Source organism: Solanum verrucosum, unplaced genomic scaffold, assembly GCF_900185275.1.
Source record: "Solanum verrucosum unplaced genomic scaffold, falcon-dt-bn FXZP01000112.1, whole genome shotgun sequence".
Taxonomy (NCBI): Eukaryota; Viridiplantae; Streptophyta; class Magnoliopsida; order Solanales; family Solanaceae; genus Solanum; species Solanum verrucosum.
Window position 1 is genome coordinate 479237 of NW_026020441.1, and position 18702 is coordinate 497938.

The following is an 18702-nucleotide window of genomic DNA, read 5'->3' on the forward strand; positions in this document are numbered from 1 at the left end:
TTAATCAGGTATTGAGATAAAACAAGCATTCAAGGACACTATTTCTATTAAAATAAAACCCTAAATGAGTCCAATTTATGGACTCGTTAGTTACAACTGTGGTGGTTTGTGTGATGATTAACCCAAGATCCTTCAGTAGTCATACTAGCCATGTTAACTCAACAGTTGTAGTTGCTCTGATACCATGTTGTTAGTCATGAATTGATACATAATTCCTTAATAAGAGGAGAAGTTAAGAGGATGAAGAGGGTAGAAAGATAAAAAATTAGTAAACTGATTAGCGCATTATATTCAATCTAATCTCAAATACATTGTGTGTGATCCTTTTATGATGAATCACAACTGACTCATTTACACAGTAGCTGACTAACTGACTTAGTAACTAACTAACAAATTAACTACTTCTTAACAACTAGATAGAAGTAAGTACTAAGCTGCCCTTTCTATATTGATATATTAGGTGATATCAACAATTACACACTAAAGCAACTCTTTTTTGTTGCTGTAGAATTGTAGATTACAAAATGTAAATAGTTTAGATTAGTTCATGATTTATGGTTAGCTTCTTGAAGTGTAGTTAGTAGCAGGTCTAGTTGGATTTTGCTCCCCTCCAGTAGCCAATTTGTCCAGTTCCTCCAATTGGGGGTTAATATTGGTACATGTGTCTCTTAAATTAATGGATGGTTCAGATTTATTTGGTAAAACCATCCATTTTAATCATGTTCAAATATTAACTTCCATCTTTCTTTCTCTCTCCACCACTAGACTCCAAGCCTCTCCTCTCCCTTTAGATCTATCAAAAATTGAAAATTTCAATAAGTTAAAACTCAAATGAGAACAAGCGGGTTCCTCCTGTCTTACTAGATTTGAAGTTTTAGGAGAAATTTTATGCTGAAATTGCTTTCATGGCAGGCTAATAAGTATGGAAGAACGAAAGTTGATATTGGTCCTCTATCTAGTCAATTACAACTCAGAAAAATTTTCTAGGCTTTAAAAAGCTAAAAACATTAGTTTTAATTCATGTAGCAAATTCATAAGTTGAAGCTTGTTTGGAACTACAATAGTGTATTAATTAGGTTTGATATAATTTCTTAAATTTTTCATATTTGAAGAGGAGGACAGAGTTAAAGATGAAAAAATAAATAAAAATTATACTTTGATTGAGATTCATCAATGGAGAAATATTGGTAAAAATCCCATAATTTTACATTTTCTCCAGCAACCAAAAAGTTCCCTTTTCCTTTCTATTCAAGTCAAAAATAGATAAACAAGATAGGACGATACTTCTTCATTTTGACATTTGATTTTGCAAAAGTTAACCTGAGTGTAGTTGCTCTTCTTCCCTTTCTATTATTGATGGCGAATTACTCAATGCAAAAGAAAAAAGTGGGTTGTAAAGGAGAAAAAAATATAATTATTGACTGTAGTTACAAAGGTTGATTTTAGCAAATCAATCTAATCATTCATTAGTTTCATATGGGCTATTGGAGGGGAGCCAAATCTGGTCTAGTCAATGTACTGGAGTAGAGGCGGATCCACATGTATAGTTGGGGGTGCAGGTGCACTCATTAACTTTGGGAAAAAAATCATGTGTATATATGTATATACACATGATAGTGTTTCTTAGAAACTTCTGTCTGTTCTTAGTTGTAATTAGAAGTGCTTGTACCTATTCTCTGATATCCAGATTTGAACTACCATTATTTTGGTAGAAAGCATATACATTAAATTCAGGAAAAGTTGACTAGTTCTTAGAATCACTTTGAATTGTGAAACTGATGATTAATAGATAAGAGAGTCAGCTAGTATGTTGAAGAACTGCAGAACTCCATTGAAGGAGTATGAGAGAAATGAAGAAGAGATCCTACAACTTGCTCAATAAGTAAAGGCAATACTAATACAACTGAGTACATTCTATTTATATAGATCCTACAACTTGCTCAATAAGTAAAGGCAATACTAACAATATGAACGAACTAACTAATGATGACATGGACATATCAACTAATTAGTTAATTAACTAGCTAATTGATATCTCAATACCCCCCCCCCCTAAAGTTGGAGGTGAGACCAACACAACCAACTTGTCCAAAACTACTAAATGTTTGACTCCTGTAAGGGCCTTAGTAAGGATGCCAGACAACTGGTCATGAGTTCAAATGTGATGCAACGAGATAAGACCTTCTTGTAGCTTGGTTCGTACAAAATGACAATCGATCTCAATGTGTTTGGTCCTTTCGTGGAACACAGGATTTCTGGCAATCTGTAAAGGTGATTGACTGTCACGAAAGATAGGAAAAGGTCTGCTTCGAGGAATGGTGAGCTCTTCAAATAGTCTATCTAACCAAACTAGCTCTCCAACCACCTTTCGAAGGGATCTATACTCAGCCTCAGCTGAGAAAAGAGATATAGTTTCCTATTTCTTAGATTTCCAACTTATAGGATTGGTACCAAGCAGTACAATATACCCTGGAATCAAGGCAAGCACCCCAATCTGAATCACAAAAAGCCTGCACATTGTAATCATCAGTAGAAGTCATAAGCAATCCTAAGGTGGGATCTTTCTTGAGATATCTCAACATATGGTATGCATCTTTCATATGTGGTTCTCTGGGGTCTTGCATGAACTGACTAAGGTGCTGAACTCTATAAGCAATATCTAATCTGGTATTGGTTAAAAATTTAAGCTTCCCAACTAATTTTTTGTATGCACTAGGATCAGAAATAGGCTTCCCCTCATTTCCTTTGAGTTTGATTGTCACATCTAGTGGTAAGGTGAGGCTGAAGAGTTCAGAACAATGGTACTCTTTGAGAAGATCAAGAACAAATTTCCTTTGTGAAATAAGCAATCCAACTTCAGTGTAAAAGATTTCCAACCCCAAGAAATAATGCAGTTTCCCCAAATCTTTAATTTTGAACTAATTATGGAGAAAACCTTTAAGAGTATCAATTTCTTCAATATTAGTACCTGTCAGCAGGATATCATCCACATACGCAGCTATGAAGACAGTAGATGGGCCATTCTTTCTATAAAATAGAGAATAGTCATTTAAAGAATGAGTGTATCCCCTGGAACTGAGGGCATCAAACAACTTAGCATACTATTTCCTACTAGCCTGCTTTAGACCATTAGTGACTTATTGAGCTTACAAACCAATCCTTTAGTTTGAATATTTAGGCCTGGTGGAATATCCATGTAAACCTCTTTATCTAACTCCCCATGGATAAAAGGCATTATTCACATCCAATTGATAAATGTTCCAGTGTTTCTTCACAGCAGTGGCAATTAGAGCTCTCACTGTAGTCATCTTAATAACAGGTGAAAAAATCTGTGTAGTCAACTCCATAATGCTGAGTATAACCTTTAACAACTAACCTAGCTTTGTACCTTTCTATGCTACCATCAGCTCTGTGTTGATCTTATATACCCATCTACACCCAATAGATTTCTTTCCAAAGGGTAAAGGCATGATCAGAACCCAAGTATCATTATCATGTAAGGCAGATAGTTCTTGTGTCATAGTTGCCTGCCATACAGGATCCATAGTCGCTACATCATATGAAGCTGGCTCACTTTCATGTGAGATACTCAATATAAGAGACTGACTATCAGAATGCAGAAACTTAGAGGCAATATGATGGTGGTTAGAAAAAGATGCATGTAGTGAATGAGGTGGTAATGTAGTTGTGGAATGAGGTATATTGCATAGGTAATCATCTAGATAAGTTGGTGGTTTATGGATTCTGGTAGACTTTCTAATAGATGTAATACTGTCTGATGAAAGATGAACATATAATGGTGGTAACACAGTTGGAACTGTAGTGTCTGTATGATCATGATCACATTGCATATTTTCAGGGTCAGGACTCACTGAATGTTATCAGAAGGAACAGTTGTAGGAGTAAGATAATAAAAAATAGGAACAGAATCATTTACCACAGGAGTGAGAGGGTGAGATGATTTAGTCATAGAAAAAGGGAAGATTGCCTAATGAAATGTAACATCCCTAGACACATAAATCTTGTTAGAAGCCAGACTTAGTATTATATAACCTTTTGTCCCAAATGGATAACCTACAAACATATGTGGGGGCTGCGCTTGGCGGTTCTATGTGACTTAGGAGTGGTAGGATAACATAGGCAGCCAAAACTTCTCATGTGAGAATATTGAGGCTCTTGATTATACAGTAAAGAAAAAGGGCATTTGTTATGAAGAACAACAGGGGGAAGTCTGTTAATGATGAAGGTTGTTGTAAGTATACATTCTCCCCAATACTTAATAGGTAGTTTGGATTGAAAAAAGAGTGCCCTAGCAGTTTCTAGGAGATATTTGTGTTTTCTTTCTACTACACCATTTTGTTGTGGTGTGTAGTGGCATGATTTTTGGTGAATAATTCCTTTTGATTGAAAAAAGAGGGTGGATTCTTGGTTCACAAATTCTAGGCCATTATTTTTCCTTATGGCTTTTATGGTGGTTTTGAACTGAGTCTCAACCATATTGACAAATGATTTAATAATGTGTAATGCTTTACTCTTGAAGCTCAATAGGTGAGTCCAAGTGGACCTGCTAAAGTCATCAACTAAGGTGATAAAATATCTAAAATTGTCATGGGTTTCCACATGATATGGTCCCCACAAATCCACATGGAGCAGTTCAAAAATCTTGGTAGTTCTACCGGTCTTGGTGGGAAATGGTAATCTATTTTGCCTTGCCATGGGACATATGGTACATGTAAAAGGTTGCTTATGTGAGAACTTCACAGGAATGGATGGTATATTTTTCATTTTTGCAAAAGGAACATGTCCAAGTCTATGGGGCCACAAGAGGTCTGCATTGGTATTAACTTCATGAGACAGATTAAAGGAATGAGACAGACTGGGTATTGAAACAAAATCACTTCCATTATGAGTAGAATTTATTACAGATGGAACAACATGACATGAAGAAGAAACAGTAGACATTTATGGCCTACAACAGTACTATGCAAACTAACATATTGACTTGAGTTTTTCAAAGAAATGTTGGAGCAGCTCTTTTTCAGACAGGCTGAGCAAAGCAGATAAAATCCATCTTGTACTCTACCAATCTCCAGAGGCCTCTTATTGAAGGGCCCTACAGCATACAAGAGGAATTAGAAAAAGAAACAAGGCATTTAGATGAAGTGCTAAAGAATTGATGGAAATCGAGTTATATTTGAAGGATGGAATGAAAAGAACTTTATGCAATGTGATCTTTGATGTAAGTTTTACATTTCCAACTTCAGTTACCTTCACCTTATATCCATTAGGCAAGCTGACTAACAAGGGATATGGCAAGAAAATAATATCAAAAAAATGGTTCTTATTGTAGGTCATGTAATGTGTAGCCCTGAGTCTAGTATCCACAAGTCAGTCTTTGATTTGAAACATCCACATGAAAGTTTGTCAAAATCAACAAATGAGTTACAAGCTATCATACCTGCAAAATTTGCAGCACCATTCACAAGCTGATCTTTAGTAGCTTCTCCTACAGATCCTAACTGAAAGTGTTGCAGCAGATTAAGGAGTTGTCCATACTAATCCTTGGTAAGATTGGGATCAGAATTTGAGGATTCATCAGTGTTTCCTGTGTTAGATTCAATATCTATGCCAAAAGCATTTGCTGCTATCCCTTTTCCCATATCAGACCTGTGAAACTGATTATTGTATTGTCCTTTGATTATTGTTATACTTGTCTTGGTTGTTATAACCATTGTTACCTTGTCCATTCCCAGTGGTACTAGCCTGAGGATAACCATGTAGCTTGTAGCACCTGTCTTTAGTGTGACCAGGTTTCTTACAATGATCACAGAAAGATCTTGGTTTGCCATTGTAGTTATTAGTGGGAGAGAAATTAGTCCTAAACTGCTTCTACTTGAAGGTCCTGATGAGTTAGCATGCATAGAAGAATTCATTGATGCCTCTGCAAACAATTGGTTATTAACTCCCTTTGTTTTTCCTCCTGAACCAACAAAGCAAATGCCTGGGCCATAGATGGCAAGGGATTCATCATCAATATACTACCTCTGATTATAGTATACACCTCACTCAATCCCATAAGAAATTGAATGAGCCTCCTATCTTGCTCTGCCTTATGTATGTTCTCTTTTCCTCCACAGTTGCACACACAACTACATTGATCTTTAGCACTCAGATTGTTCAATTCTTCCCATAGCTTCTTCATCCTAGTTTAATACACAGTCACGTCAAGCACACCTTGACTTAAATCATTGATTTCCTTTTGGATCTGGTACAACTTAGCCCCATTTGTTTGATCATATCTGTCTTCCAACTCCTTCCACAATTCTAAGGCATCACAAACATATTCTACAATATCAACAATTTCTTTTCCAAGAGACTTGAGGATCCAAGATGTGACCATATTGTCACATCTTTCCCACTGTCAAAATTGAGGAGAATTGAGTGTAGGTCTCTTACCCTCACCATTAATGAACCCTAACTTGTTCTTCACAGAGAGGGATCTCATTACACTTCTCCTCCAAGACCTATAACCGATTCCATCAAATACAACCTGAACAAGAGGCAGGCTAGGACCATCAGATGGATGAATGTAAAGAGGATTGCTTACATCGATGACATTACTTCCTGTAGAACTGGTACTGGGGTCTGCAACTTACACCATGGTTGCAAGATCTGATGAATCCTTAAACAATTGCAACTGAGAATCAAATTGACGCTACCGGAAAACAGAGATGACGAATCTAGTAAGAGTAACAAGGCTCTGATACCATGTGAAACTAATGATTAACAGATAAGAGAGTCAGCTAGCTAGTATGCTGTAGAACTCCATTGAAGGAGTATGAGAGAAACGAAGAAGAAACTGCTTTGTTTGTATTGAATCAATTGAATTAACTATTACAGCTGAGTACATTCTATTTATATAGATCCTACAACTTGCTCAATAAGTAAAGGCAATACTGACAATGTGAACAAACTAACTAATGATGACGTGGACATATCAACTAATCAGTTAATTAACTAACTAATTGATATCTCAATATGAATAGTGGGATACGTAGTCAACAATATCTTGAATTTTTCATGAATATTTCAATTTAATGTCACAAGTGTTAGTTTTAGCTTATATTACAGCATAAATAACTTATTTGTGTGCAGGCATGAAATTGTTGGTCTCGTGACAGTAGTTGGCAGTAGTGTCCATAAGTTCAAGGTTGGTGACCGATTGTAGGCTCCTGTCAAACATGTGACATCTGTGAACAGAGCTTGGAGAACTATTGTCCCAAAATGAAATTTACCTACAACTCCACAGACCATGATGGTACAAATACTTATGGTGGTTACTCGGATATGGAGTTAATATGTCAAAAGGTCACTCAACTTTATGAATTTATCTAGCAAAGTCATTAAACTTTATTTTGTATCAAAAAATCACTCAACTTCGGCATTTGTATCAATAAAATCATTCAACTTAAATCTTTGTATCAATAAAATCACTTTTAATTCTAAGCATTTAAGAGTGAATAAATTCATTCTGTCAAATATAGTGCCAGATAACCTGTACAATGAAATTTCCGATTTGACAACTTTTGCAATATAAATATTAATTCCTCCAGAATTGGAGCAATATTATAATTTTTTTTAAGTTAATCCCGTGAATATATTGTTTACGTAAGTTATCTATTAAGTAATCAGCTATTATCACCTTAATTATTGTATGTTGGTTGAAACTTTACCACACTCAGGCAGCTCATGGAATTAATTTTTTTTTTATTTATTTGCTTATGATTAATTAGTTATAAAGAGTTTTTCAAAAAAATAAAGAGACCCCAAAAAGAAATAGAAGATGTTGTGAAGTTCAGCTAAAATGTGTTGGGATTAAAATTAAAAAACAATATATAAGAGCTTTGTTTGGCTTGTTTTGGAGATGATCTTTGTTGATGAAGTTGGGAATGGGATCTCGTCATAGATTGTCAATTTATTAGCTTGAATAGTCCTTAATTAGTATGAATTGAACAATTTTGATTTTCATGTTTGTTAAGAGTTAATACATTGAGTCAGTTCATTAATTTTGACGAGAATTATAAGGGAAAAAAAGAAGGAGGAAGATGAAGGAAATTCACATTTAGAGGTATATTGTGGTAGACAAGTCCAAAAAACAATAAGAGTGATTTTATTGAAATAAAAGTCTAAGCTAAGTGATTTTATTGATACAAAATAAAATTCAATGATTTTACTAGATAAATTTTCAAAGTTGAATGACCTTTTAAAGATATTAACTCCTCGGAAATGATAGTTGCTCATCAGCAGTTAGTTCTTCAATTTCCTGACAACCTACCTTCTGATGCTGGGGCACCTTTATTATGTGCTGGATCACTGTATACAGACCGATGAAGTACTATGGTATGACCGAACCAGGTAAGCATTTGGGTGTTTCTGGATTAGGTGGCCTTGGTCACATTGCTGTGAAAATTGGAAAGGCCTTTGGATTAAAAGTTACTGTCATCAGCACCTCTCCAAAGAAGGAAGATACGGCCATCAAGAAGCTTCGTGCAGATGCTTTCTTTTTAAGTAGTGATCCTTCAAAATTGAAGGTACGTCAATGGAAAAAGAAATGAAAGTAAATAAAAGTTTAAAAATCCTAAACAGTTGATGTTCATTGTGAATGTTTATTGATAACATTGCAACAAAAACTTGGAAATAAAGTTGTTGATGAATAAACTAGAATGTATTGAGTCAGCAGTCCATAACGTAAGCATTTTTACAACAAATATGCATCAATACCAAATTAGTTAAGGTTGACTATATGAATCCTCTGGTAGCTCAATCACAAGTTAGTTGGGGTCCCACTATATAATAAGCATTGTTTGTATATTTAAATTGTAACATTAAGCTTAGTTGCATGTTTTCTGGTTTCCGTTTGCGTTGTAAGTTTAATTTGCATAATTATTTCCAACTATTAATCTTAGCTCACAACTACTAGATCCATCATCTTTCTATCTCATATGTGTCGACTGGCTCAAGGTAAGTTGTTTTATGGACATTTTGTTTTGGTGGTTGTCTATGCAGGCTGCTGCGAATACCATGGATTACATCATTGACACAATTGCTGTGGTTCATCCATTGGCTCCGTTTCTCAGTTGGATGGTAAGCTTGTCACTGTTGGATTGCCTGTAAAGCCACTGGAGCTTCCAATTTCCCCTTTAGTTTTGGGTAAGACACACTGATTTAGAATGAACAACAACAAGATGTTGTCCTTAATTTTCAGCCTTCATAAGTGCAGGATCATACTTAATCTTGCAAATTTGGTTATTGTACTAACAGGTAGGAGGATTGTTGGAGGAAGTTGCATCGGAGGCATGAAGGAGACACAGGAAATGTTGGACTTTTGTGCAAAGCACAACACTACTGCAGATATCGAGCTGATTTCAGTGGACAACATCAATATGGCCATGGAACGATTTGCAAAATCTGATGTCAAGTACCGATTTGTGATTGACATTGCCAACTCTTTATCCTCATCCTGATTCTTCAATGTAATTGTCGCTTCTACTTCCTTTATTACCAAAAACTTGATTTTACAAATCGAGCAACATACGATTGAAACTATATATGTGGCAAGTTGAAATATGACTAGTCAGCTTGCGGTTGTTATATTATTATTAAGACAGTATACCTTTGAGCCTGTGTGTGTTTTCATGGTTCATTAAGCTGTCTCATTTTGCTTTGAATTGATAAGTCCTAGAGATATTAGCAATGAAAAAGCAAGTAACATTGATGTAACAGATTAATACCTTCATCAAAGATGGTGGGATAATGCATAAGTACCTCCCAGCTGAACTGTACCTGAAATCTCATGGCGACATACCTAAACTTAACCAGGGTCTTATTACCCCTAAACTCATTTGTTTCTATATTTTCTTACTCCTTTTGTGTTGATGTGGCACCATACGTGACTACTTTGCTAAGGTGCGTGGGAACATTATTGAGATACTACTAGCCAATAGGAAGGGGCCACATTGGTTGAAATTACTTATGCATTATTCCCAAAGAAGGTGACTGAGTTTTTGAAAACATAAATTTTCCAATAAAAAGAACCTAAAGACCATCAAACTTTGGATGATTAGGGAGGTGCTAACTTTTTTCCAGTTTTGTGCACAAAAAATAATATTGAACTTATCCCGTAGTTCAGTGCTAAAGGCTGTGGTATTTTTGTTGAACACACTTGTCTGATGGATGAGCCATGTCCCAGTGCAGAATTATGGACATTTTGATAATTCAATTTTTAAAATATTTTGGTTCCACTTATATATATACTTACTGTTATTGAAAAATTACAAGATAAAAAAATTACAAGATTACAATTGAAAATAAAAATCTCTTCAGGCTGAGGCGCAGATATCTCGCTCTCTTTGAGGAGATTCAAGCCCACTGCAACAAATGTTTTTCACCGGTCCAGTAGTAGTACTCTTGACTTGTCCCCTCCAAGATACAACAGCCTAATCACAAAGTGTAACTCAACAAACTCTGGACAAGAGTTGAGTCAAAAGCTCCACAAAAAGAACATCTCCCTTCAACTAATAAGAACTCTCTTTTTTTGACTAACTTTTTCACTCTATATTTTTCTTGTGTGTCCTAAACCAAATGAAGACCACCACTATTTATAGTTGAGAAAGTCTAGGAAGATAATGTGGTAGTTAATAGTGAAGGTAAATGACTTTAGGAGTTACATAGATTACAAGGTATAATGGAGGAGTAAAATAATGAAATAAATGTGAGGGGTAACAAATGCACCAACATGCAAATGTTACACTTTGACAATTGTCAACGTTCACCAGAAAGCAGCAAAGTGCATAATGCCTATGGTCATTAACAGAGGCGGACCCACATGCATAGGTGGGGTGCACGTGCACCCGTTAACTTCGGAAAAAAAATGTATATATGCATATATATCTCAAGAAACTGATAAAAAAAGGAAATATACTAAAGAGTGCACCCTAAAACATAAAACTGCTTTGGTCTGCTGGTAGAAGCAAGGAAATCCACCCTTCCAACCCGGTTTCAATTCGGGTTAACATCTTATTTTTTACTGTTTTTTACTCTTTTTATTACAAACTTAAGGGTTTATTTATAACATCAAAATTGATAAATAGGGGGATTCGAACTCATGACCATCTAATAACTATCAATGACTAATCAAATACGACATTTCCATTAATCGTCATTAAAAAATTCGCTATTATCCATTAATCGTCCTTAAAAAATTTGCTATTATGCATTAATCATCATTAAAATATTTGCTATCATCCATTAATCGTCATTGAAAAATTTGCTAATACTAATCAAATACGACATTATCCATTAAGTATCATTAAAAAATTTGCTATTATCCATTAATCGTCATTGAAAAAGACATTATCCATTAATCGTCATTAAAAAATTCGCTATTATTCATTAATCGTCATTGAAAAATTCGCTAATGCTTAAATGAAGATATTATTGGTGCACCCAAACTCTTTAAATCTTTGGTTCGCCTCTGGTCATTAATTGACCACTAAGTAATTAGGCACAAATGCATATAACTCCCACGTCCTCTATTCCATCTTCATTGTGGCAGAATAGCTATTAAGCCTATGACATAATTATGTGAGACAATTTAATAATAAATAAGTATTAAAATGCTGAAAAGACCAACAATCCCCCACTCATTTTAATATTAAATAAGAGAGTCTATCAGTTGAAGGAAGACTACTATGCATAATGAAGGTGTGCTCTGCATTGAACCTCCACTTAGTGAAACAGTAACTTTTACTCCAGAGTCGTAGTGGTCTCATACTTGAAATATGACTGCTTGCGGGAAATAAAATATCACTGCTCACACATAATAATCAAGGTGTTGACATGAGCTTTAAAAGCTAGCACGTTACGGCTTTGTGCTATCCCGGTTTCATGAGTGCTTTGGAGAATAAGCTCAATTCTCATAGAAAGCGACCTACTTCCACACTCAAATAGGTGAAATCTGTTGAGAGTGCTTCTGTAAGTTTAACACTCCACTCATACGGGCTACATATATTCATTAAGAGTTTTATCAACTCAACCCTCACAAATTACTACAGGAAACAATGCACTCACATCAGTGGCGGATCCAGGAATTAAGCTCAGGGGGTTCGAAATTTAAAGAAGAAGCTCATGTGGTAATGTAAGTGCGCGGTGAGCGTAGTAACCCCGACATGCTTTTTGTACAATGTATCTCATTGGTTGATAAAAATTATGTAACATCTCACAACTAGAAAGAACTAGAAGGAAGTTTTAAAATCTGGAAATAGTTATTTTTGGAAAGTATAAGGAAATTTGGAAAATTTTAAGCAAGTTAAAGTGAGTTTCAAACGACCATAACTCCTATATCAGGATGATTTAGGTGTAGTTCCAGATATGGTTGGAAAGCCCTTGGAATTATCTTTCCAACGCCGCCAAGTTTGCGCGATTCCGAGTTCGTACGAGTGAGCTATGCCCTTTGGAAGTTGGGCTGTTGGATTAAGGAAATGTCCAATCCGGAATTTTAAGGGATATTTTAGTCTTTTCATTGCCCTATTATTTTAATCCATTTTTAGGAGTTTAATATGGGTCAAATCAGATTTAGTCAGTTTTAGAAAAATTAGAATTTATGCTAGGGCTTGGAGAAAAGAGAAAGGAGAAGGGGAAGCAAGAACGTTCAAGATTCGTTCACGATTCGTCGAGATTAGCTTGTGGTTTTCGTCGGGGGTGATACCTACAAGGTGTGAGATCACATAGCGTTGGGTTAGTTCACCCACGCGCCAAGAATGTTTAATTCAACATATTTTCGTCCTAAAAAGATTGAGAAAATTGATGTTCTTGATAGTTATTCTTGAATTGATTTCTTTCTTGAATATGAGTTGGGATTAAGGAGTTTCTTGATGATTAAGTGTTGTTTCCTTGAGTTGTTTGGGTTAGAATTTTGTGCATATGATTTGGGTACATGAATCTAAGGTGAATTTGGGAAAAAGAATCAGGTTAAAACGATTTAGGATCAGAAAACGAGTTGAAAAACTCATCAGACACACCTGGGGAGGACCAGGCGCATCGCGCCCCCATAGTGCCAGGAGGCTGGGGTGGCGCGCCTGCAGTGCGCCCAAAACAAGCCCCAGTAAGTTGGGGCCTGGCGCGGCACGCTAGGGACGCTCCCGGATTAGCATTTTTCACCAGTTTTTTGTCGTTTAGCCTATTTAAGTCCTTTTAAAGTGTCCTAACACTTTCCATTGATTCTAACTACTCTAAATGACTTCTAAAAACCTAGAAATCATCCATAAACATGAATCATAACCTTGAATCCATAAATTCAAATTCAACGAAAGTCAAGAGCCAAGTCTAGGAAGTTTTCAGAGTCCTTTCAAGAAGTCTTTTGCAAATGCTTTTAACCTTGTTTTAAGACTTAAAGTTCAGGTTGAGTAAAGAGTAAATAGTATAGATTGAAGTTCATTTCTTCAAAAAGTATATAGGGACTAAGTATTCCCAAAGAGATTTAAAATGTTTTTCACATTTAAATAAGAACGGAAACTGAGATTTCCAAAGAACCTTCGGGCTAGTTTTCAGAAAAGAGTAATAGCTTTCTAATGAAGCAAGAAAGGAAACTGAGATTTTCAAGATAGCCTTTGAGCTATGTTTTTGAGCACTAATCTCAAATCACATAAGAAGTTTTTTTTTAAAAAAAAAACATAAGAGCTAGTATATTTTGGGAGTAGTATTGAGCACCGAATTGGGGGCGAGCATGAGTTCAGATAACTCACGTCTCCATAAAACCATGTAGCCGCCATGGGTAGAAAAGGATCATACTTTTTAGATGAACCCTTTTCACAATAGACTAGTGGATCCACTTAGTAGTTCATGTTCTATACCTTTGGCCGGGTATATGATGCGTTGGCAGCGTGAGGTAGATCGTTGTATCATCACCTTAGCTCTTATGTGATGGTTGTCGGTTAGAGAAACTCCCACATAAGTTATTGTATTTTTACATACATTAGTTTATTGTATTTTTACATACATTTCAGAGTTATGTTGTATCCTTGTATATACACAGAGTTGACATCATGTTTTTAAACAACTTTTCTTTATATTGCACTTGTTTTAAACTGTTTTATATTGAAAAGAGTTCAGTTAAGTGTTCATGAGTTAAGAAGAGCCAAGGTAAGTGTTTCTTTCAAATTCTTTTTCAAGCCTATGTTGTTTTAGCATTCCAACTCGCATACTCGTACATTCAATGTACTGATGTCAGTTGGCTTGCATCTTATTATGATGCAGACACAGGTAACTAGGATCAGCATCTGGCGCATCGTTGATCCAGTGAGCAGTTCAGAGTCTGTTGGTGAGCCTCTTTGCATTCCAGAAAATTCATTTTCATTGCTTTCAGTTTTAGTATTAGCTCATTAGGATGTCGTGGGCCTGTCCCGACATCCATCTTAGTTGTTTAGAGGCTTCATAGACAGACAGACAAACAATTAGTTAATTCAGTTGTCTTTACTTTTCATTTCCTATGTTAAAGACTTGAGTTTGCCTTAATGGCCAGTTGAATGTTCTTTTATAACATTCTAGTTACTTCATAAATGTGTATGTGATGAATTAAGTCTTCCGCTGAGTTAGTAAGCCAGGCCAAGGGTTCGCTTGAGGCCAATAATGGTCTTCGAGTGCCAGTCCCGCCCAGGGTGTAGGCTCGGGGAGTGACAAGTTAACACCAAACTAATCAAAGATATTGAGAACAAAGCTTCGTTGATAAAAAAAAATGAGTGGATCAGTTGTATTACATAAGTTAATTTCTAAAACACGTGAAAATTAAAGGATGAAAAAGGAAGCGAGACGGAGAAGAAAAATATTTACCTTAACCCGCTAAATTTATATTACCCTATCGTATCGCATTAAGCATTTCTTCCTACTTTTACCCTGCTCCATTGAACATTCTTAAAATCTCTTGTACTTTTTATACTTTTATTTTGTAATGTTTTACTTTATTTTGCATTTTAAATTTTTTAAAAATTAGTATCCATTCAAACACATATTACTAGAAAAATTATCAAGATTTTCTAAAAGAGTGTAAGTATAGATTTACTAATATTATAATGCATATTCAAAAGATAAATAAATGGCATCGTCATTTTTTTAGATCATGTAGTTTAATTTACTAGGTTAGTCATCACTTGTTGAAAAAAAATGACAAATAAATCAAATAAGTTTAGTTTTCATATCTCTATAATAGAATTGAAAAAATAGAAAAGAAATTCCATGAATTCTATTAAATATATATTATTAAAAGAATTTCGACGATTTTTAGTTTCTTCATTCTATTATATCAAATTTATCTTTATAAATAGAATTCATCATTTTTAAAGAGTTGTACACAAAATTATGTTGAAATAAAATGACTAATAGATATAAGAATAAAAAAAATGTGTCTAATAAATTTAAACAAAAAACAAATAGAAAAAAAATGACATAAAAGAGAAAAAATAATGAAAAAGAGAAAATGATCCAAGCCCAAAAGTTGAGCCTAATTTCATGCATTAAAAAGGGTAAAAAAATAAGGGAAGAGGAATTGCTGCGCATGGGATTCGAACACACGACGTAAAAGCCACTATTGAATCCCTTATCCATTGAGCTAAAGCTTCTCACTTATTTTCAGGGGGTTCATTTTAATATATGTACACAAAAAATCAGAATTGGGCTCTATATATATAACGTAATTTTTCGACCGGGGGTTCGGGTGAACCCCCTAGACACAACCTAGGTCCGCCCCTGACTCATATCATAGGGAGTAAATTAAAAAATAGTGCATTTTTCACAACAAGTCATCATATGATTAGTTTTCCCTTTGAACCTGGTTATAGGATCTTTAGTCCCCAGGTTGGGTTTCCTCATATATGACTCAAGAATTTATAGGCTTCAATCTCACCCCCCTCGATGTGCTCTAGACCTTTTCTCTTGTTAAGATCTTAGTAAGAGGATCTGCAAGATTATCACAAGATTTGACATAATCAACATTAATAGTACCATTTGTCAAATAGGACCTTACATTATTGTGTTTCCTCCTTATAGGTCTGGATTTACCATTGTAATAATGATTTTGAACTCCACCAATCGCAGCGGTGCACTACAATGAATTAAAATAGGAGGAATTGATTTTTCAAAATAAGGTATTTGAAATAATAAATCTCTCAACCAATTCGCTTCCTCACTAGCTGAAGCTAAAGCAATTAGTTTAGCCTCCATGGTAGAGTTAGTAATTATTGTTTGCTTTTTGATTTCCAACAAATAGCACCACCACCCAAAGTATATACATAACCAGTGGTAGAACAGGAATCACCTGATAAAGTGTTCCAATCTGCATCAGAAAAGCCTTCAAGTACAACATGATATTTTTTACGGAAAAGGGCCAAAAATACCCTTGAACTATTTGAAAAGGTTTAAAAATACCCCTCAATCCACCTTTCTAGTCCATTTCTACCCTTAAAACTAAAATCCTTTTTTAAAAAAATTTATTGTTATTATTATATATTACATGTCATTTTCTTATTGGATAAATTAAATTCTAACAAATTTAATTTTCTCCTACCCACCCATTTCAGCCCCATGACCCAAACCCAATTAGTTAATCATAAAAAATAGATAGATGAATTCTCTCTCCCTTAACCCTAAGCCTCTTTCTTCTTCCCACTTTTTTTATTCAAAAATTTCAAGACTATTTCCAATCAAATATATATATGAAAATATATTGGGAAAACATACTATTGAACTATACGTATTATTAGTTTTGTGAGTTTATCACATAATGATCATTTTATTATATTAATGAACATCACTAGTTTTATTTTGGTCATCTTTACATTTATGGGCTCATTTTACAGTCGGTTGTTTTTAGTATTTTATTTTTGAGCCTTTGTCTTGTTAATATTATGATGATTAAATTCACAGGAAAGAAATTTAACTCACTAAAGTAAGAACGCAGACATCAACTTCATTTAATTTCATGGCTCAATTTCATGGCGTTCTGTAGGGAGCTTCTACGCTAATTTCTTATACAGATAACATATAAGAAGATAAAAACTATTTATTTATTGTTGCTTTGTTATATACAATTTCAGGTAGAACACACTAATAAATATGAAAGGGGAAGGACCGTCTTTTATCCTCTCATATGAATAAACTGCACTAGTATATATTGGGTTGATTTGATATTGCCTTCACAGAAGTATCATGTTTTCTCCAATATATTTTCACATATACATTTAATTGAAAATAGTCATGGAATTTTTGAATTAAAAAATCAAGGAAGAAGAAAGAGGCTTAGGGTTAAGGGAGAAAGAATTCATCAATCTATTTTGGAGTTTGGGTCATGGGGCTGAAATGGGTGGGTAGGAGAAAATTAAATGGGTTAGAATTTAATTTATCCAATAAGAAAATGACATGTAATAAATAATAATAATAACAATATTTAAAAAAAAAAAAAAGATGTTAGTTTTAAGGGTAGAAATGGACTAGAAAGGTGGATTGAGGGGTATTTTTAGCCCAATAGGTGGATGCGGGGTATTTTTAAACCTTTTCAAATAGTTCAAGGGCATTTATGGCCCTTTTCCGTATTTTTTATAGAACAAGCCATAATTTTTTGTTCCAATTAAATATCTCATAACTCTTGTTATAGCATGCCAATGTTCATTACCTAGCTTGCTTGTAAACCTGCCAAGTACTCCTACTGCATATGCAATATTAGGCCTAGTGCAATCAGTCACATATCTCAAACTTCCAATTATGCTAGCATATTCATTTTGATTTATTACATTGTTTTCACTTTCAACGGGAAATAAGTGAACACTTGAATCAAAAAGAGTTACAACATGCTTGCAATCTAGAAAGTTATATTTTTTCAAGATTTTCTCAACATAATGTTACTGGTCAAGGAAAATTTCCTCACATGTTCTTGTTATTTTTATTTCAAGAATAAAAAATTTCTCACCAAGATCTTTCATATCAAAATGGCTTCTAAGAATATTTTTAGTTTCATCAATAACATTTATGTTAGAGCCAAAGATCAATAAATCATCAACATATAGGCAAATAATCACATGTGAATTATTCCAAGACTTGTGATATATGCACTTATCACACTCATTTGTTTTAAAATCATTTTCAATCATGCAGAAATCAATTTTTTCATGTCATTGCTTTGGTGTCTGTTTCAAGCCATTTATGGATTTAGTAAGTTTACATATTTTGCTTTCTTGGCCTGCTTCAATAAAATACTCAGGTTGTTCCATATAAATTTCCTCATTTAGGTCTCCATTTAAAAAAAACAGTTTTTACATCCATTTGATGAATTTGCAAATAAAAAATTACAACCATAGCAATTAAAAGTCTTATGGATGTAATTCTTGTTACCGGTGAAAAAGTATAAAAAAATTCTAGGCCTCCTAGTTGTTTAAAGCCTTTTGCAACTAGTTTTGCCTTGTATTTATCAATATGTCCATTCGATTTTAACCTTTTTCTTAAGACCCATTTGTAACCAATAGTTTTACAATCCGTTGGTAAATCAACTAACTTCCAAGTTTTATTCGAAATTAGAGATTCCATTTCATCATTTACAGCCTCTTTCCAAAAAATGGAATCATGTTAAGATAATGTTTCTTTCAAAGTGAGAGGGTCATC

At 34.5% G+C, this 18702-nt stretch overlaps 1 protein-coding gene and 1 pseudogene across 2 annotated transcripts in view; one reads left to right on the top strand and one right to left on the bottom strand.

Annotated features, from left to right (window-relative positions):
• LOC125808439 (probable mannitol dehydrogenase) overlaps positions 1–9524 on the top strand; it is a 34500-nt pseudogene extending 24976 nt beyond the window's left edge.
• LOC125808456 (ras-related protein RABH1e) overlaps positions 1–18702 on the bottom strand; it is a 942753-nt gene that overhangs the window by 386433 nt on the left and 537618 nt on the right. The gene's annotated exons all lie outside the window — the stretch shown is intronic.